The sequence below is a fragment of the Protopterus annectens genome, chromosome 11.part0 (assembly GCF_019279795.1).
Source record: "Protopterus annectens isolate FY-2018-M chromosome 11.part0, PAN1.0, whole genome shotgun sequence".
NCBI lineage: Eukaryota > Metazoa > Chordata > Ceratodontiformes > Protopteridae > Protopterus > Protopterus annectens.
The window spans coordinates 812,114,431-812,137,660 of NC_056745.1; positions in this window are offsets into that span (position 1 = coordinate 812,114,431).

Below are 23,230 nucleotides of genomic sequence, written 5' to 3' on the forward strand. Positions count from 1 at the left end.
TAGAGGTATATTTTCCAGATCTAAAGAAGTCCCCACCTTCTTGTACTCCACACTGATTAGCCCCATCATGGAGTACAGCACCCACTTTGGGATGTACCTTACTAAGCATTTCAAGCATCTGGATAGTCCTGGTGGTTTATATCAAAAAAAGTTCAGGAGTTTAAATACCAAGAAGGACTGAAGGCTTTGTCCCTGTGCTCATGTTTATATAGATTATACCTCAGTAAATCAAGCAGTTCAGCTAATAATATGGCCACAGACCTAAATAAACTCTAACAAATAACTAAGATTATGAAGAGGGATAGCTTTGTCACACAGTGTCTACCCCTTCCCTGGAACAAACTCCCGCCATAAATTATGTAGTATGACACACTATCTGCTCTTAAAATGGAGCTGGACAACTGACAGAGTCTTCACAAATACAACTCTGGTATGACTGGCCTAACCCTCCTTGAAAATAGAGGCAGGGCCTAAGGGTTAGAATTGGCAAGGCAGAAATGGCCTTGCGGCACAAGTGCCTTGCAGCTATTATGATCCTATATTTATATAAAGTCATAGTCTAGTCATAGTGTGTGTGTGTGTGTGTGTGTGTGTGTGTGTGTGTGTGTGTGTGTGTGTGTGTGTCTCACTCGCTTATGAACACAAACTCACATATATGCACAGGCACACACAGATGCATACACACATTTGCACACTAATTTATTGGCTTTATGTTTTTCACAGCTCTTGTAAGCTCTCCTAATCCTTTACTTATAAATCTGATTTTTACCAGACATACTTTTAAGATCCTTAAATTATGTCCCACTCAGTGTTAATAATTAGGTTTTGACTTAACTTTTTGTGACTCATCTCTTTTATCTGTGTCTTGTCATCATCCCTTCCTGGGAAGGTCTGCATGAAGCAATTCCTGGGAACAATAATGACCTTTATTTGGCTCACCGTGCATTTGTTTGTTTTTGATGCATTTCACAAAACCCATGGATTCATGCCACTACATGAGGAGTGTATGTATTAGTCATGGGACGTCGAAGAATCCCTGATGTGAAAATCAGATTCTTCTGCTGTGAGATGGATCACTTAGGAACTGAAATATGCCTCCAGGCTACTTCAGGTTGTTCTGCTTCTGCTGTACTACCATCTCAGCTAATTTCAAATCCAAGTCATGCTGCAGTAAACAGCTGTCTGGATAAAACAAGCTATATATTTAATCCATCTGAAACTCATAAGATTATAATGATATAATTTCTCACTTCAAGGGAGAAAGCATTGACAGTATAGTTGTAGATCTAAAAACTAAACTCGGATAACACTTCTGTATAAAAGCCACAGTTTTCATGCTAATGTAACCCCTCTGAAATCTTTACGGAAAATGTGCTTTTGACAAAAACTAATGCTAATTCTTAATTCTCTAGCTCATATTTCTTACAGCAGTAATGCATAATTAAAAAAATCCAAATTATGCATATATTTTGTTCTGACTTTTGCTTAGGTTAGAACATATATTTTCATCCTGTGTATCATGATTATTTCAAACTCTCACAGTTATACATTAGCTTTAACATGACGGGAATCACTATAACCAATGTTAATGCCAATAGCATCAGAAATAAGCATGCCTGTTTTGAAGCTTGGCCTGCCCATACCATACTTAGTAGCAATTATACAATCACAGAAGCCAGGGGATGTCACCCACAATCTAGCTAGGGGTCGGGGATTGGCTTACTTGCTAAGGTGTTTACCTCAGAGGCACATGGTGAAGAGTTTAATTTTCACCTTCGGGCACTGTCTGATTACTGGCTTGGGTGTTATAGTCTGCAGACTGATTGCCTAGTATTAACCTATGAACAATGTACCCACAATCTAACAGGCGATAATGTGTACCAAACTCAGAATGGGAAACACAAATAGGAGGAAGAATACTTATTCTGTTCTAAAATCATTCTGTGTACATATTGTTAGTTCTTTCAAATAATTCTGTTCATGAAACATATTGGTTAGTCAGTGATAGTCTCATGAAGACTAAAGCCAGGATATGTATTCCTCTACTAAGCAGGTTTTGACCACTTCCAAGGCTGTATGTGAGGTTACTGATAATATGTTCTAATGTTTGTAGTGTAACCATCCTACAGTACCTGGGAATTTTAAATGGCACTGGGAGCTAAATAAAAGCTGTACTATACTACAGCAATCTGACAAAATGTGCTTCTTCCCAGTTAGTTAAAGTACTAGGGCATCTCAAATAATGCAAATCATGCTTTGCTGGACTAGAGTTATATCAATCATACTAACAGATACAGTTACTCATTTATCGAATCTATAATACTTAGAGATCATTGCAATGTCATTATCACTTTCTTGGCTAAACCCAAATGTTTCACAGAGTATTTCAGCAGAATTGCCTGTGGTAGCTGTGGAGTGTATTGCAGACACAGACTGGTCTGGTGTAATAAAACAATCAGAGAATGAAGCTCCCTTATAATATTTTCACAAAGTTTTATTGCCAATGCCAGATGTATACTAGCCCTGAAAGAACAAAAGAGTCAAATAAAGTCCAACAACATGGCTTATTACAAAGCTTAAACAGGTAATTACTCATGTATATCAATCTGGCAACAGATGTAGCAATCTTGCAGACTTTTACCAGTATTACAGCATCAGGATTGGGTGCCAACTCTGAATAATACAAGTAAAGTTGTAAAAGTCATAGCCAGGCGTATACCGTGTACACAATAGGATGCACTTAATTTCTTTTGGTGCTTACATATTATCGCAACAAGGTTCCAAATGTCTGAAATGGTTCATGTCATCTCAAACCAGTAAACCACACTATGCCAACACCTGCTCGGACTTAGTGCAGAATGGCACAAAATACACTAAACCGACTGATATCGCCAACATCCTGGCAGACAGGTTCAGTGCAAACTTCACCCCCTTCTCACCCCCAAAAGAGCCCATAACCATACCAGAAGAATGTAGTGCCCCTGAAATCACAGACACTCAGGTTAAAACAGCCTTCTCCAAAGCGAAAAACACAGCATCAGTGGGACTGGATGGTGTCCCAGGCTGCGTCCTACATGAGCTCAAAGATGAACTAACCCCTCACCTAAACACATTGTTCAAACTCAGCCTTTCCACAGGCTACATGCCCATAGAGTGGTGCACAGCAACAGTTATTCTGCTCCACAAAGGTGGAGCCACAACAGACCCCAGGAACTATCACCCTATCAGCCTGACTAGCTTGGTCTGCAAAGGCTATGGAGCGCATCATCATAGATCTTAACAGAGACATTGGGAACCTCAAAACACTGGACCCTACCCAGTTCGGCTTTGTTAAGGGCAGATCATGCTTCCTAAACCTGGTGGACTTCTTTGAGAAAGTTACCAAGGCTGTAGACGAGGGAATGGTGGTCCACACAGCCTACCTAGAGCTCACAGAGGCCTTCAACACCATTCTCCGTTATGGTACTATAGACAAGTTCACCAGCCTGAACATAAACCCCTACATTGTGAGATGGGTTGCCAACTGGCTCACAGACAGAACCCACATGGTAAGAGTTGCGGGAGCTAGGTCTGACTCTAAACTGGTTACAAGTGGCATTCCCCAGGGCTCAGTCCTAGGACCCCTCCTGTTCGGCATATACTTCTCAGAGGTACAGGCAAGCACAGGAGGACTATGGCTGACCAAGTTCCCAGACGACTGCAAACTAGGGGCTATAATTGACTCTCCGGCTGACACAGACATCCTCCAAAAGGGTCTCACTGAGACAGATACCTGGTGTCAAAACCATGGCCTCAAGCTAAATGCCAAAAAGTGCATAGTCATCCACTTTGGAAAAAACAAAGTACCCACAAATTACCACATAGGTGGTAGCCCCCTAAATACGGAAGACGAAATAAGGGATCTGGGGACCCAAGTAGATAGTAATCTCTCCTTTGATAATTACATTGCCAATGTGGTTAGAAAATCCTTCTGTGTGGCCCACCTAATCACAAAAGGGTTTGCATCCAGATCAAAAGAGGTCATTGTGCTCCTCTATGCATCACTCATCAGACCCATCATAGAGTACAATGCCCCATTTGGGATGTACCTTACAAGACACCTGCAACAGCTGGAAAGACCACAGAAGTACCTCACCAAAAGGATCACTGGCCTCAAACAGATGCCCTATGCAGCTCGACTGAAGAAACTCCAGCTGTACTCGGTTGCATACCGCCTACTCAGAGGTGATCTCTGCCTGACATACAAGGCCATGTCCAACCCAGAATTGATGGACATGTTCCACCTAAAGAAACCATATTTCCTCGAGCCACATGTTCCAGGGATCTAAACCTCACCACAACAATAAATGGGACGTGGTGGAGGGATAGATTCCTGTCCCAGAGACTTCCCATGCTCTGGAACAAGATTACAACCTACATTAGGCAGAGCTCCTCACTAACACTCTTCAAAAGAAACCTTGATGAGTAGATGGGAAACTTCAGTGGCTCTGCTGGACAGAGGCACATGGAACTAATCTAAGGGGGCGGTGAAAGCCAACACATTTTGGCTAGGCTTATAAATGCCTTTGGGCAGATAGCCTAGTACCTACCTATGAATCTATGAACCTATGAACCTATAAAGAAATACACTTGCGAACAGTAGATGCTCCAGACTTTGTAACTTTTATTTTATAATAAGGAGGAAAGATATATATCTATATATATATATATATATATATATATATATATATAATGTTAATCTTGTTTAAAAAAAATAAGCATGTATTAATTTCATGTCATCTAAAGTTGCTTCTAAGACATTCGTGATGTGGTTTACCCATAGTTATGATGTAGTTATTACTTTTCCAGTTTTCTTGCTTGATGTGAGGGGATCATGTACTGTTGTGAAGAAATCCTGTGTGGATGTACTTGTGTGATTGGTGGGGTACCTTTCTCTTTGCTTTTCTTTCTTTCTTTCTGTTTTTTTTTTTGGATGCTGCTGCTTTTTTGTGGTGATGGAATGGGTGATTTGTTGTGTGTTTCTGATCGGGTTTCAAGCTGTTTACTTGCAGTTGTGTCACTTGTCTTATGAAAGGATTTGTTTTCTGTTTTCTTCTCTTTCGAAGTCTGAAGGATGATGTTATCTTTAAAAAAAAAAAAAAACTAGTGGTGCTTCCTTGAGGCTGTTGCTGAATGCCAGCATCTAGTGTTTGCCTTGTAAGAGTATTTCTTTAGGTTAGCACATTGACACATTTGAGACCTGGTTGCAATAATATGTAAGTACGTTTTTTTTTAACAATACAATGTAATAGAATGTGGCATTTAAAACTGAAAAATATATATAACTAAAATTAAAAAATAAATCCCTGTCATACATAATTTCTTAATTTTTTTTTTGTTTCAGAAAGTGTTGTACACACATATATATACACACACACACACACACACACACACACACACACACACACACACACACACACACACACACACACACACACACATCTCTCTCTCTCTCTCTTTCTATATATATATATATATATATATATATATATATATATATATAGGTCTACTTTTAAAATACCAAAATGCCATAATGTCGACTTGCAGAATATCTAGATGAAAACCATGAAACTGTACATTACCAAATGCTCACATCACCATCATTTTTCACTGGGTAAGTAAACACTTGGCCAGCAGTACATAAAAATACAAACCAAAGTAAGTAAAACCCACCCAAGTAGGGGGCTTCACCCCCCCATCCCCTATATAACCCTTAGACTTGTCATTACAAGAGTTTCTTTTCCCATAGCTTGGGGAAGTTCACTTGGCAGGTGGATACAGTTTGGTAATATGAGGCACAAGCTGATATAATTTCAGAAATGCTGGCAATACTTCTGATAACCCTACCATGTAACACTGGGGAGTGCTGCATAGGGAAACCTGGTGTTTCATCAAGCCCCATAATGCTTGAGACTTCAACAGTCATATGAGTTATTTATATCCAGTGTAGTCACTACTTGCAGCTATACTGTTTTCACTATCATGGAACATTGTAAGGTGATGAAGAGTATGCTTATGTCCAAGGCTGTATTATCTCACTGTTAATTTATATAGACTTGTCAATGGGGTGCAGTGGGTGTTGTATTCCTTCAAAAATGCTTGCATTGCAATTTCTAATGGAAGTCGACTATTGTCAGTTGTTGGCTTTTTAACTGAGATGTTTTTGTACTCCAAACATACATTTATTCAGGTAGCAATTATGAATCTTCTGGAAAGAAATCAGTAAACTAACTGGAAATGATAAACAAACGTAATCCATTGCCCTCACAATAAACTACGATCATGTATGCGACCCAAAAAATGTATGACAGAAACCTTTGCAGCACTAACTTATCATCTCACTTGGAATGCACTTTTACTCGCAAACTCCTTATCTACAGTAGAAATCATATTCAGCTTTTTGACTGACTTTCATTTTTAATGTAGTGTCATTATTTAAAATAAACCAGGGGTTGCAATAAATCCAAACGTTACACAAGCTGGCTGAGATGGTCTGGTTCAAAGTTCAAAGTTCCTCCAAGCATGTGATACATTAACTGCTGCACCTTGCTGCCAGTGTTTCTCTTTTTCAATTAGATGCTGTGTGGTATTCATAACAGCTTGAGAGGTATGTTAGAAGCACAGGATAACATTATTCCAACGCCTTTTTGTGTTATCCAGTATTTTGGGTCTTCGACTATTTTTGTTGCACTTGCCACAGCTACTGCAGTTCTTCTGGTTTTACAGTCTTCAAAAGGTAATGTTCCAGCTATGCAGGGATGATAAGAAACCAAGATTTGACAGAACTAAGTTGCAGGCTCCAAAAACAGAAAGCAGGGAAGGGTATGCCAATCATCAAGTATTACACTTGGTTGATCGTACTTTGTTGCTTCATAATTTTTTAAACCAGTGAAGTCACTCTGGCTTCTGTTATATCACAGGGCTAATGATGATGAGGTTCAGTGTGGACCTACTGTGCAGAAGAAAGTGCTGTATTGGACATATCATGTCATATGAAAACTGCCTTTTCTCATGTTAACATTTACTGAAGTGAGGAGTGAGATGAGGATTCCTTACTAGAATTTAACAGAATATATAATATTTGAAAATACAGCCTACCAGGAGCATTGGTACACTGATGGTAAAGTTACAAAATAAGCTTAAAGAATAAAAAATGAGAAACATGCAGAATGATTATTCTGTTTCATTATGGTCATGTTTTTATGTCTGGATTTAAATATGAGTGGAATTTGTGTAAAAACAAATATTTAATAGGTGAATATTAAGCTAACTTCCCTGAAGGGTCATTGTAAACCGAGCCAATATTCTGAGGTCAGAATCAGACATTATAGTGGGTATCCATGAGATGAAGACCTTAACCACTGTGCCAAACCCACCCCCAAATAGTTGAAAGTATATGTCTGTGATCTGTGGTGGCATGTTTAAATATGTTAGTTTCCCAACATATCCTTAAAGATGGGGAAAGTGTGTGCATGTGTGCATGTGCGCGTGTGTGCGTGCGTGCATGCGAGTGTGCGTGTGTGTGTGTGTGTGTGTGTGTGTGTGTGTGTGTGTGTGTGTGTGTGTGTGTGTGTGTGTGTGTGTGTGTGTAGCTCTCGGCTCTCCCTGATGTCATTTTTGATTATATGGTAAATCACTTCAGCCAGATATTAGAGTTTCATATTTTCTTAACACAATGCATTTAGACAGGAAACTTGCAGTTCTACTAACTTTTAAGTGAATTAAAGTAATATTTAAAAATGGTCCCTGAATTTGGACTTTTCCAACATTTTTTTTTTGCTTCATCCCTAATTCATGAGTAAAGAAGTAGGCGTGTGTGTGTGTGTGTGTGTGTGTGTGTGTGTGTGTGTGTGTGTGTGTGTGTGTGTGTGTGTGTGTGTGTGTGCCGCATGCGTGTGTGTGTGTCTGTATGTTTGCTGATGACACATATTAGCTTGAGGATTATTTCAGGGACCAAAATTCAAACAGTTAGCCAATAACCAGGCTATCATACTCTTTTTTTTAATTTCTCCAAGTCTTTTGGGTTTCTAATACCATGATGGGAATGGACCCCATTCCTAAGTCAAAGTATGATTAAAGTTCAGGAAATTAGTATTGTTACAGTCTTTGATGTCAGCCAGTAGTGCTCTTCGCAGCACCTGCAGTGTACCTATTAATGACTCCTTCTGCAGTTTGTATGGAGTTACATATACTGGTAACAATCTAAATATGACTGTAAATTCTTTTTTATAAGACCCATTGCTCCTACTACTATTGGAACTGTCTGGGTATCTTTCTTCCACATTGCTCTCATTTCTGCCTGCAGATCCAGATATTTTATGACTTTGTGTCTCTCTGTTCGCAAGACACTGTAGTCACTGGGTGTGGCAATTTCAATGATCAATGCTACTCTTATCTTCTTTTCTTGGACCACTATATCCGGTTTTCTAGCATCTATCTTTTGAACTGTTGGTAAAGGATAATCCCATGTGATGTAGACTTCATTTTCTATGATGCTTTGTGGATCATGTTTTCAGTGTTTTTCAGCCACTTCAATACCATAATGCTTGCACAATCCCCAGTGCAACAGTTTTGCCACATTATTATGCCTTTCAGTATACCGTCCTTCTGCCATTAGTATATTGCAACCAGCAACGAGGAGTGCAACTGTTCCCAGTTCGGTTTTACAAAACCTACATTTGTCTGTTTCTCTCACATGTTCAATGGACTTTATAAATCAATATGTATGCAGCTCACTATCTTGGGCTGCCAATATTAACCTTTCATCTCTTGGTTTGAATGTGCCTCTCCTTAACCATTCCTGTGTTCATTCCTGATCAACATGAGGTTCTTACAGAAGTTTTCTATACTTAACTATATTTATGCTTTTTCCACATTTCTTGCCTTCTCATCTGATCCTCCACCTTATATTCTGTCTTTTGTTTTTTGGTACATTCAGTTGCTGCCTGATCTTTATCTACTTCTAGTATGATTTCCATTCCTGCTTGACCCCAATAAGCTTCTGCTAGATTAAGCAGAGAAGTCATCTTAGATTTATTCTCCTCATGTTTCAAAACTTTCACTATGTTTGGGTCTTGTGAGGTAAGCAGATATGTGTGGAATCCCACGATTGCAGATCTATACATATAATCAGTTTCAAGGAGACCCATCCCTCTTTCGGAATGGGGAATATATAATCTTGGTATGCACTAATTTTTATAAATCATTTAGTGAGCATGGAGCATCCTTCTTGCTTTCCTGTATAATCTATCTAACACATTTTGGGGCCAGTCAATCACCTCTAAACTGTAAGTTAGGACAGGAAGAGCAAATTGGTTTATAGCTTGGAGTTTGTTTCTAGATGTCAGTGCTGTTTTAGGATTAATTTAAGTCTTCTGAAGTATTCCTTACTAAGTTTTATTTGCATTTGTTCATGTTTTATTGTTGATCCTTCATCAATTCCCAAATATTTATACACTCCTTCTTGCTCAAGTTCTTTTATATCACATTTCTGTCCCAGACTGGTATTTTCTTGGTGCTGTAGTTTTCCTGCTTTAAAGGTTGCTTTTGCACATTTATCAAAATCAAATTACATTCTTATATCATCTGAAAAAGTCTTGACAGCTTGCAGTTGTGCTTTCAGTTCCTCATCTGATGAGCTATACAGTTTTAAATCATCGACAAAGAGAAGATGAAAAGTCTTTACAATTTGTTGTTTTCTAGGAGCCAGATTATAGCCATGGCCTAAGCTGTTGAGTTAACAGTTTAATGGATTAAGGGCAAGGCAGAATAGTAATGGTGACAGAGAGTCACCCTGGAATATCCCCTTTTGAATTTTTATCCCTGAGATAACAATTTGTCCTTTATCATGGCTTAATTGCAAAGTGGTCTGCCACTATTTCATGGTCACTGTAATGTAGTTGATCCGTATGGGGTGTATCTTATACATTTTTAAGCACTCTTTTATCCGTGAATGAGGGATACTATCAAATGCTTTTTTGTGGTCAATCCATGCCATACTTTGATTCTTCCCCTTTTTACAGTTCTCCACTATGACTTCATTTAACAACAGATGATCCTTTGCTCCATATGACTTTCTTTTATTGCCCTTTTGTTCTACTGCATAGTTGAGTTTTCTTCTAAATGACTATAAACTCTGTTGGCATCAATTCCCATGTATAGTTTATACATAGTCAGAAGGCAAGTTATTGGTCTATAATTTTTAGGGCGGCTTGTAGGTTCACTCTTAAGTAGCAGCATTGTTTTTCCTGTTGTTAGCCAGGTTGGTAACTGTTCTGGTTATGCATATAAATAGTTCTTACTCATGGCTAAATCTTCGTGCAAAGATGTTAATACTTTTAACCAGAAGTTAGGTACTGCATCTGGGCCTGGGGTTTTCCAATTAGAGGCTTTTCTTAACTTTGTTTCACTGTCTCTAGCTGTAACTTCATCCCATTTCATATCCTGTACCTTTAAACATCTTACTCTTTATTTTACTTCTTCTATCCATTTAGCATCTTTGTTATGTTCCACATGATCTTCATAGATACTTCTCCTAAATTTATCTATTTCTTCTTTTTTGGGCGATCTTTCAATTCCTTTTACCTTATTTCCTAGTTGTCTATAAAACCTTTTTGGGTCATCAATAAATTGCTTATTTTTCACTTTTCCTTTATATTTACCTTTGTATCTTCTAAGTTTTCCTGTCTGTGTTGAAATTTTTAGTTTGTTATTTGCGATAGTTCATGATAGATCCTGATCTGTTCTAATATTGCTCATTGCTTTTATCACATCTATCTTTTTTAGTATTTTTGTTGCGCTATTCCCTCTTCTATATTCTTCTAACAGTGACACATCTTATCTTAATTGCTTTATAATTTTCACTATCTGATATTTCCAAGATGGTATTCAATTTCTCCCTTTCCTTTCCCTCACTACCCTGTGTTCTTGTGGTAGAACTTTATCAGTTATTAATTTAGCTGCACAGTAATATATCCTGTTTACTTCTGTTATATCCTATGGATCTCTATGAACAGTCCTAATTACTGTGTTCATTTGTGTTATCAAACTTCTGACTTTTTGGATTTTATTAACCTTCTGCAGTCTATTTCTTTCATTGACCTTGATATATCTGTCCATGTCTATTAAATCAAGCAATTCTTCTCTTAGCTCATTTTCTTCCAAACTGAGGGCACATCCCTTGTTTTCCAGTTCTGTGGGCATTCTGTAGTAGGTTCTATAGCATCTTCCTGTGACACATTCTCATTAATTTCATCCTGCGCCATCTGTTGCTCTATCATATGGGAACTCACTGGCCTATCACTCCTCAACATTGACTGCATCAGAGTTTCCACGGTTTTCTGTTCCTTCCCTTGCCATCTAGCTTCAAGTGAACATTTATACTGGTTTCCTGTGGAAACCTCCAAATTATCTTCATATGGCACCTGACCAATTGCTTCCTGTTCCACTGTTTTCCCCTTAATTTGGATATCCATTACTGTTGTGGTGCTTTCTGAATTAGATTTTCTACAATAAATCCTTCACTTTGCAGGTACTCCATAACCTCAGTTTCTACTTCTTTAACTTCTCCATTACTAATCTCCTTTTCTACTTTTCCTCTTTGCCTTCTTATTTTTTGTATTGTAAAGTTTTCCATGTCTGGATTCGTTTGCCTGTATTTCTCTTCAAATATCTTTGGTGCTGCTCTTTTTGTATTTGGTTAGTTTTGCTTTCTCCTTTGCATAAATATTACACCGTATTAAATCTCTTTTTTTTCTTTCCCATGTCCATAATTCTTCTTCAGATGTTTCCTGATCTTCCTGTTTTCCCTGCTTTGGGGACTCACTCCATCATGCTATGATGTAACCTGTGTTAGACCTTCTACATCAAATCCTTCATTTCACAGGCACTTCATAACTTTAACTTCTATTTTTGTAACTTCTACTTTACTGATTTTCTTTTCCACATTCCATCTTTGTGATATTATTTTTTATTGTAAAATTTTCCATATCTGGATGCCTTTGCCTGTATTTTTCTTCGAATATTTTTGGGGCTGCCTTCTTTACATTGATTAATTTGGCTTTCTCCTTTGCATAAATCTTGCACTATATCAAATCTCACTTCTCTCCCATGTCCATATTTCTTTTTTATACTTTTGAAATATCTCTTGGATTTGTTGTTTATATTTTTGCACTTCCTCAGATGCTTCTTTTTCCAAACAGATTAAAGTTTCTTGTTCTATATACTGTTTCTCACAAATCTGTTGTATTAGTGAACACAAATTTTCATTTGAAGCTTCTGACAGTTTCTTCTTGTGGAAGAAATTTTCTTTCCTCTAATTTCTGTCTTAATCATTTTGTATATCTTGTGTCTGGAAATTTTGGGCTTTTTGCATAATAGTAACAATACATAATTTTTTTCTTATCCTCAATAGTCTACTTTATCATCTTTATGGCTCTTCTTTGGCCTATCAGTTTTGCTGGACTGCTACTTCCTTCTACAACAGTGGGGGAGGGGGCTATCCTCCCCCTGGGCCTAGGTGGTCCCATTGTAGGAATATTTCTGTATTTTGAGGATTCTACACTGTCATCTTTTCCAGTCCTGGCACCAGTGTGCCTACTAGGATTGGGCACTTTTTTAACCTGGGTCTTGTGCACCCAGCTATCTTTTTTTAGTTTTTGACCTACTTCTGTCCATGATATATGTTATATAACTACAGTCTATATATCAGTGTCGTCTTGTGAGATTTTGTGAAAACCATGTCCGCCTTGAGAAGTACTCACCAAGACCTGAGGATGAATTCAATTTCAGCACTACTACTCTCCTTAGCTTGCTGACTTTTCATCTCTCCATTCATACTCATGTGTATATTACATGATGCTGAGGGAAGATGCTTAATTTTTTTTTGGGGGGGGTTAGGGAGGGGTGTTGCTTGTCTTACCTGCCTAGGGCCTTGGACATTTGCACCTTGAGTTGTTTCTTATTTCAGTATTTCATGTATTTCTATGTTACATTTTCGTACCTTTGTTGTATTGCTAGCTACCTCCCTGATATTTTACACCATTGCATGGTAACATAACACTTCATCCAAACCATAATCCTTGAGTATGATAAATTAATAGATGTTCTTAGTGTTGTGCACATTGTCAGGCTTTCAAAAATAAGTTATTAGACTGTGAATGTTCCTGCTTTGTTCTCAGGGAAATGGTCTTTCATTTACAACAAAGAATTATGAGCAAATTGTTACCAAATATTCTATACCTTATTGGTAAATTTTTTCATGTGTTCTGTGTGCCCCACCAGCTAGCTAATGTATCCATTTTGTGTCCCAGCAAGAAAATGAGCCTGGAGTCATCACTGTCAAGTACAAGTAAGATTTTGGGTATCACAAGGCTCTGCCCTTGTCCCTCTGTTAATTACTGTTTTACAGTAATTCAGTGCAGTGTGTCTTTCAGTTATTACCATGCTTATATAAGCTGATGATTGGTGCAGGTATTGTGTCCTCAGATATCATCGAAATGTCAACAGCAGTCTTTTACAGTTATACCAAGATTGGCAAGCCTTGTGACTCCAGCTCAGTCTGAAGATGACAAGATATATTTTATTTTTCACATAGATATAAAACAATTTGGTCAAAAGTAGCTGACATATCTTGGTGGCTCTATGGAATCATTTTAAACTCACCAGTACTTAGAGTTTTGTTGAATCCAACAATGACTTTTTATATAACTGCTTACTACCTTAACTCTGCTATCCGTCTGATATAGAGTTACATATCTACTAAATAAGAAGCAAAGTCAGAACATGGGAAAAATATTTTAATCCCATCTTAAGTCTGCAATACTTTTCATATGCATATCTTCAACTTGCAAGGATGGCAGACTGCTCAAAACAAAATAAAACGTGCATAATCAAAATGCAACACTGAAGAACCAAAATCACATCTTCACGCTTAGCAGTAAAGGCTGACTCCCCATAATTATCACTCACATACTTCTCAATGTTGCTCTAATTACTGACTGGACCTTGTTTAAGAACATTTAGGTCAAGTGTATCTATAATAATCCAGTAGCAATTCCCTTTTAGGTTCAAAGGCATGAATCTGTCTTTCCTGTTGACTCTGGTAATTATGGACTCAATTTCTAGGTAACTCTGAGCTCAGCTTCACACAAACAGGATGCAAATGCACTGGTGTAGTAATCCAAGACCATAATCTCCAATATGTTCAGTAAGAGCATACAGACAGATTTGAAAAGGCCATATGTATATCTTTCAGTGAACATAAGATTACCATAAACATCTATGCAGAATAAGTTTCCAGTCCTACTTTGATACTACAATGCTTCATAAATAGGAAGGGGGGTGCTGCTGTTCTGGGTGTGCTGTCCTTTTGATGAGATATTTAACAGAGGGTCCCATCTGCCTGAGTTGGTGGTAGCTCTGGTGAATGTAAAAGATCTTATGCACTTATTGCAAAAGAGTAGGGGTTCTTTTAAATGATTAAAGATTTATCATACAAAACTTAAAACCACACTACCCCAGTTAAAATGTTTTTTCAAAAATTCTTCTCCTTTTTTCTATTTGTAAAAACATACGATATCAGTCACAAACTTCACAATACCTTATGTTGCTTATCTTCCCCACCCTTTCACCCATAGCTACACTTCTATCTAAATTCTTATTTTATACTCATCCCATTTTTATACAAAACGTCATTGTATCTAGCTGTCCAAATATACCAAATACATGCAAACAATCCTTTATCCAGCACGTACCATGTATCTTTTTTAACTTCTTTATAAAAATGTAAAATCATTTGTATATTCACTATTTTTAATTTTCCATTTATCTGCCATTCTTATCCATTTTTTCAGTCTTTCATACTCAAGAAAAAAATGTAATTTAGTTCTTCCTTGTTACATACCTAGCATAACATAACCTTTTAGATAACTGCTTGTACTTCATGGCTGAATTTACCATAAGTTTATTAAGTATCAAACTCCTCAGGAAAAAACAGGAAGAAAAATATTAAATTCCTTGGTACACTCAAATATTTTCCAATGTATAATAGATTCTTTAATTTCACATTCCGTTCCTTGCCAATGGTCAAATCTATAACATTTATTCATACCAACTTTTAAATTTTTTTGTTATTTCTATTTTGTGACTTTCCTTTATATTATTTTTATTCATATATTCAGCAAATTCTCCTTTAATTTTGTTTCATATTTCTTATACTTGCTGTACTGACTGTATCAATATGAAAATGTGTTCATATTTTACAGTCAATATTTTAGTCACAGCATCTTTTTTTTTACAACATTCAAATAAAAGATGTGCTCCTCCCAAATGTATACGGTTTATTAAACCCATCCCTTCTATTTATTGTACTGCATACTATACCTCTTTTTACAGGATTTAATCTAGAACCCCAACTGCATTAAACTTATTGCTAATTGATTTTTTTCTAGCTTTTCTGGAAACATAATAGTCTACCTAAATAGCCTTGTTGTTGTTGTCTTTCGGCTTTTCCCGGTTAGGGGTCGCCACAGTGGAACTCTGGTCTGCTAATGATTGGCAGTAGATTTTCATGAACGCTGAGGTGACAGCTCAACGTTCAACTTTCAACGTAGGCACGCCCATTTACGCATGTCTTTCGAATGCCCACCCAACTGCAAGGAGGACATGCAGACTCCACACAGAAGGCACTCCCCGGACTCCAGCCGGGTATAGAATGGGAGAACCTCTTGCTGTGAGGCAATAATGCTACCGCTGCACCCCCGTGGATGTTCTACCTAAATAGCCTACTGTTCCAAATATTACCAAAGTTTTAAATAAACTTTATACATTAAATCATCCCATTGCTTTTGTATAATCCATCTCCAGATTTAATTTCTAACAATATCATTCCTGTGGTATATATTGTCTTCTAAAAATAGTTATTCATTGGAGTTGTAAGTATCCATGTATATGGTTTAAAATGTATAAAATAGGTGGAGGGGGCTGTGCCCCCCATTACTATATATACTAACTTCAGGATCGGACTACAATGGGGAAAATTGCATATACCTTTCAACAAAATGAGTTTCAGTGAAATGAGCTTTCAGTAAAGTGAAGTAGACCCATACATATATATATATATATATATATATATATATATGTATATGGGTTTGCTTTGAAATAATGACATCTCAAAATGCCGAAGACCAGAATATTGAGACCAAATTGTCAAAATGTCAAAACCTCAATTTCCTGAAACTTCAAAACATCAACTCCCAAAATATCAACTCTCAAAATATCAAAACAGTAGACGTAAACTTATACTTCCTACCCTCCACCACAAAACAGACACCAACAAATACAAATACACTTCTCTACGTTTAAGCAGGGGTAAGCCCCCCTGCACCCCCCATGTGGGGGCCTCTGCCGCCCACACCTTCAGCTTATTAAATATATCAACTCTGAAATCGCACTACAACAACAGCAACAATGGTAAATATACAATTCTGCTTTGTACAGCTGCATTTATAAACCTCAACAGAATCTCCTTGTTACTAAACAAACATAAATGGTACAAATAACCTTCTATGACCAACACTTCCTTTTTAAAGCATTTACCATATTACACATCCCTCAAACATTTCCTGGACTTTGCAACATAACATCAAGCATTTTTTTGTTGTTTAGCTACAACATACCCATCATAAAGGCATAGAACCCTTTTTAAAACTTTACACCAGTGTTTCAATAGCTGTTTCGCTATTTCAAAGTCCTGGATTTTAAACTTTCAGCATAATGCAATCTCAATGTTTTTGTCTTGATATTCTGGTGTTCAGCATTTTGAGTTTTTGTTATTTAAAGTAGATTGATATATATGGGTTACTTTCATTTTGTCGAAAGCTCATTTGACTGACACTCATTTGACTGAGACCAAATGACTGAAACTTCATTTCACTGGCACTTCATTTGACTGACAGTTCATTTCACTGACAATTAGTACTGGCAGTGTCTAGAAAACTTTAAGGCAAGTAAAATTAATATGTGCTTTTCCCCACCCTGGAGTTAGCATATATAGTTAGGGGTGTGGGGGGTGTGGGGGCGTAGCCCCCCACTTACTTTCATGTTATATTCTCTGCTTTCGGTTTTATATTGTTTAGTAAAACCAAAGTAAGTGGAGGGCTGCCCCCCACCCCCTCAACTATATATACTAATTCCAGGGTTGCATTATAGTGGGGAACAGGACATATTCCTTTTACTTACCTTACAGTGCTCTAGACACTGCCAGTACTAATTGTCAGTCAAATGAACTGTCAGACAAATGAAGTGTCAGTGAAAATAAGTTTCAGTCATTTGGTCCAACTAAAATGTTTGTCGGTCAAATGAGCTTTCAACAAAATGAAGGTCACCCATATATGGGTTCCCTTCACATGGTTGACATTTTAGAATGTTGATATTCATATGGCCGAGACCATATGATCGAGAATTTGAAACGATGACCATGCTGAACCAGCATCTCTGTACAGTGCAGAATGGAAAGTTTTCCATCTTCCGCACTGCAGTGCGATCTCAGAGTTGATATATTCAACTTCTTGGGAGAGTTGGGGGGCGTGAAGGTAAGTTTTTTGTGTTTTTTATTTATTCTCCTATGGTCCACATTTCGAATGTCGATCATATAGTCTCAGCAATATGAATGTTGACATTCTGAAATGTCAACCATATGAAGTATATATATATATATATATATATATATATATATATATATATATATATATATATATATATATATATATATATACGTACGTATATATGCACACATACACAAATATATACATATGCATATGTATATTTAAATATATATATATGTGTGTGTGTGTGTGTGTGTGTGTGTGTGTGTGTGTGTGTGTGTGTGTGTATGCCACCTATTGTATTGAATTTTCTCTACTTAAATCTAATCCAGCCTAAGGCCTCGGAAGAAAACACAAATTATTTATGGCAGCACTTACCTATAACTTGTTTTTAACTATTGTAACAGCATCATTTACATCTTACATCTTATTGTAACAGTATCATCCAGATAACATATCAATATAAGCAAATTCACTAATTCCCTGCAAATCAAATTTGCCTTAAAATTATTTATTTGTAGATTTTTTTTAACAGCATTTACTACCAGTCCAAAAAGTATGCTCATCAGGCATCGCTGATGTACCTCATTTTAACTCCTATCTCTTTGCTTAATCAGCCATTTACTGATATCTATCTTTCTTGTTGCATTTTCATAAACAGCTTTAAAAAGAATAATGTTTTTATCTGGAATACCATGTTGTTTTAAAATATTCCATAATTGATTTTGATATATATCATATGCCTTTTTGTCATCACATGAAATCAATTTATCTTCAATTAATTTTTGGGGAATTTGGTCTCTTTCTTTTTAAACTATAACCAACACATCTTCACTATTCTTTCCTTTCATCCTATGTACTCTATCACCAATTACCACTTTTATGATATCATAAAACCTTATTTGAAAAATGATCATGACTATTTTATAATTAATATCGGTCTTCAGATACTTAACAACTGCTTATCCTTCTTCCAAATAAGTCTAATAATACCTTTATACAGTTATCTTGAGATTATCCCTTGATTCATCCACTCTCACATCACAAGATCTTCATTGCTCATTTTTCTCTAAAATGTGTAATCATACCATCATCCTCTAGTACAGGCTCATTCCATCCTCTCTCTCTCTCTCTCTCTCTCTCTCTCTCTCTCTCTCTCTCTCTCTCTATGTTTTTAAGCTTTCTCAATAGTAATTTTTCTGCTTAATATATCCATTGTTTCTTTTGAAATCTATTTACCCCTACATTCTGCATCCTGTATAATCTGTTTCAGTGCATAAATAGCTTCAGTTTAAAATAAATAAATAAATAACTATTAAAATAAGAAAAATAAATTAAAAAAATAAATTAAGATACATACCTAGGGATTCAGGACATCACTTAGGTTCATAGGTTCATAGGTAGGTACTAGGCTATCGGCCTAGCCAGCAAGGTTCCATAGCTTACGCCACCCAAAAAAGTTATTTTCCTGTGCCACTGTCCAGCAGAGACATAGATGTGATCCCTGGGGTGTATTTCCTATTTCCCATCCACACATCAAGATTTTTCTTGAAGCGTGCTAATGAAGAACTTTGCTTGACATAGATGGGTAGCTTGTACCAGAGTATAGGAAGTCTCTGGGACAGGAATCTATCCTCTTATGTGTTCTGTTTATTGTAGTGGCAAGGTTTAGGTCCCTAGAGTGTGTAGCTCAGAGGAATTGGGATTTCTTTAGGTGTAGCATGTCCGAGAGCTCTGGGTTTGACAGCTTTATATGTTAGGCAGAGATCACGTCAGAGTAGGCGATATGCTATGGAGTAAAGCTGGAGTTTTTTTGAGGCAGTCAGTGTAGGGCATTTGTTTGAGGCCAGTAATCCTCTTTGTGAGGTACTTCTGTGGCCTTTCCAGCTGCTGCAGATGTCTTGTGAGGTACATTCCAAAAGGGCGTTGTACTCTATAATGGGTCTAATGAGTGACGAGTAGAGGAGAACAATGACCTCTTTTTTCCTGGATGAGAACCCTTTTATGATGAAGTGTGCCACATAGAAGGACTTCATGACTAATGTGGTGATGTGACTATCAAAGGAGAGACTACTGTCCACCTGGGTCCCAAGATCTCTTATCACGCATTCGGTGTTGAGTAGATGGCTGCCTATGTGGTAGTTCATGGGTACAGAGTTTTTACCAAAGGGGATGACACTGCACTTTTTGGCATTGAGCTTGAGGCCATGGCTCTGACACCAGGCATCTGTCTCAGTGAGGCCCTTCTGTAGGATGTCCACATCATTGGGGACTTGACTTTGGCTCCTAGTTTGTAGTCATCTGCAAACTTCATTAGCCAGAGGCCTTCTGTGTTAGCCTGTACTTCAGAGAAATAGATACCAAACAGGAGAGGTCCCAAGACGGAACCCTGTGGTACTCCACTTATCACTGCTTTGAGGTCAGATTTGGAGTCTGCAACTTTTACAGTGTGGGTTCTGTCAGTGAGACAGTTGGCAACCCATCTTATGACGTAGGGATTTATACCTAGTTTAGTGAGTTTAGCTATAATTCCAGAATGGGGGATGGTGTCGAAAGCCTTGGTGAGGTCAAGATAGGCTGTGTGAACCACCTTACCCTCATCCATGGCTTTGGCGACTGCCTCAAAGAAGTCAACCAGGTTCAGGAGGCATGATCTGCTTTTCACAAACCCGAACTGGGTGGGATCCAGAGTTTGGAGGTTACCAAAGTCTTTATTTATGAGTTCCATGGCCTTGCAGACCAGGCTCGTCAGGCTAATAGGTCGATAGTTCCTGGGATCAGTGGTGGCTCCCCCTTTGTGGAGTAGGATAACTGTTGCTGTGCGCCATTCAGTGGGCCCAAAGCCTGATGCGAGGCTATTATTGAACATGGTGCTTAAGTGGGGAGCCAGTTCGTTCTGAAGTTCGTGTAAAACACAGCCTGGGATGTTGTTCGGTCCCATGGATGCTGTGTTTCTGGCTTTAGAGAGTGCAGCTTTTACCTGTGTAGTTGTGATTACAGGGACTCTGCATTCTTCCTGTATAGATATGGGCCCTTTAGGGGGTGAGAGGGGGGTAAAGTTAGCCCTGAACCTATCTGCCAGGATGTTGGCAATATTAGTTGTTTCTGTAATTTTCGTGCCTTTGTGCTGTAACTCAGAGCAGATCTAGGTGTTACCATCTAGATTCTTGACATAGCTATAGAATTTATTTATTTATTTATTTGCAGTTGGTTTACCAGGATAGTCCATTGGGCCAAGATGAACCCGTTTTCAATGGAGTCCTGGGGAGAAAAGCTCCAGTAACAAGTTACACTAGGTTAAACATTAAAAATTACAAAGTTTACAGTAAACAAGTTACACTAGGTTATACATATATATAGATTACAAAGTTTACAAGTGAACAACAAGTAAGTATAGTTCTAGAAACAAGGTTAAAATAGGCTTTTGGTTAAGATATAAAAATTTACAAGTGATACAATTTAGTGTGAGACAAGAGTTCTAGTATATAAAGGTACAATTTAGAGAGGGTGCAAGTTAGTACACGCTTGAGAGAGATGATAGTACAAGCCGAGAGAGATTGTGGTAGGAGAGGTAGGATGGATGTGACCAGAGAGGTGGACAATGTTTAGTTGTGGAGATTATGTTGGGAGAGAACAGGAGCATTCCCACTGGGATAAAAGGTAAGAACAGGAGCATTCCCACTGGGATAAAAGGTAAGAACAGGAGCATTCCCACTGGGATAAAAGGTAAGAGTGAAGAGATTTTTTGAATGTAGAGTGATTGGAGATGGTACGAATGAGTGGTGGGAGAGCGTTCCATAGACGAGCTAGACTGTAGGATAGGAGGTTTTTCCCAGAGGGATGACTTGGTTTGTATAATTCTATTAGATTTTGGTTGTTAGATCTTAGTGTTTGGTTAGGTAGATGCATTTTAAAGGTAGAGGATAGGGATGGACACAGTAAGGGGTTGAAAATGAGTTTATGTGCAAGAGTTAGTTGAGTGTAGGTGAGATGGTTGGATAGTTCTAGCCATTTTAGTTTGTGGAGGGAAGAGCAGTGGTGACTAGAGGACTTGTGGCTAGTTGTGAATTTAGCTATTTTGTTGTAGCATGTGGAGAGTTGAGTTTTAAGGGAAGATTGAAGGTTAGTTAAGAGTGGAGCTCCATAGAGAAGGGTGGGGATAAGAAATGAGGTAGCGAGAGTGATTTTGGTGGATGGTGTGAGATAGCGATTTTGTCGGTACAGCATACCTAATTTTTGATGTGTTTTTTTGATATTAAGTTGTAGGTGGGAGTTGAATTAGAGTTTATTATCAATTTGTACCCCAAGTAATTTAGTCTCAATTACCAATTCCAAAGCTGTGTTGTTATGACTAGTCATATAAAAAGTGTTAGAATGGATAGAGGTGTTTTTGGTGGGAGTGAAAATCATTAGCTTAGTTTTAGAGGCATTTGGTGCTAGGTGATTGTGATTCATCCAATGTTCTGTGATAGAGAATGCATCTTGTGTTAGCTTTTGTAGTATGGGAAGGGATGTTGCAGAGCAGATAATAGTGGAATCATCCGCATATTGAATGATATTTGAGAAAGGGATAGAGTTATGGAAGTCATTTATGAATATATTGAAGAGGAGAGGACCTAATATGGAATGCTTTGTGATTGTCTTTGGATTTAGTGGTGATTTTGTTTTCGTAGCTAGCTTTGGAGGATATTATAAGGGATCTCAGCTTCTTACTGAGGCTAACCAGGGAGCTCCTCCACTCATGGGATTTTACTCTCTTTTGCAACAGTTTCTTCCTTCTGTTGTACAGTTTGTTTATGGCAGGGGACCACCAGATTGGCTTCCTTTTTTGGAGGATAGCGTCTTGGTTCTGTTTGGGATAGCATGATCCATGCACTTGTGTAAGTGCATACAGAGTGCATTTGTGTAGTATTCAGCAGTTGTAACTGTATTGTCCATCTGCATGGGTGTCATGAAGTTCATCACTTCTGTCTTAAGAAGCATGAAGTTGGTTTTGGAGAAAGTTTTTACTGTGTTTTCCTTAATTGGGGGGGGGGATGTGGATATCAAGGGTGATAAGCTTATGGTCGGATTGGACCAACGAGGATTTGACTTCAGATGTGGAACACCGGACACTCATGTTGGTAATGACTAGGTCTAGGATATTGTTGCCCCTGGTGGGGGTGTGGATAAGTTGATCTAGGGCATTGGAGTTTATGAATTCCTGAAAGCGTTGTGCTAAGGAGTTGGTACACGAGTAGTTTTCCCAGTTAATGGTGGGGTAGTTGAAGTCGCCCATTATTAGGGTGTTTGGTTGAACCCTAATATTTTCCAGTACATCAGGAAAAGAGGAGTGGTAATCCTGGGGCATGGTGGGGGATCTGTAGCAAGCTACAATTTGGATTGCAGTTTTGCCCAGAGTTAGTTGCACTTGGATAACCTCAGATGCATTATGCTGAGCAACTAGCCTGAAGGTGGGGATATCCTTAATGAATATGTACACACCTCCACCTTTGGTGTTTCGGTCCAGGTTACATGGCCAAAAAGTGTGGTATGAGTTATAGCCTGGTAATGCAGGATTGCTCTCTGGAGCCTTGAACCAGGACTCA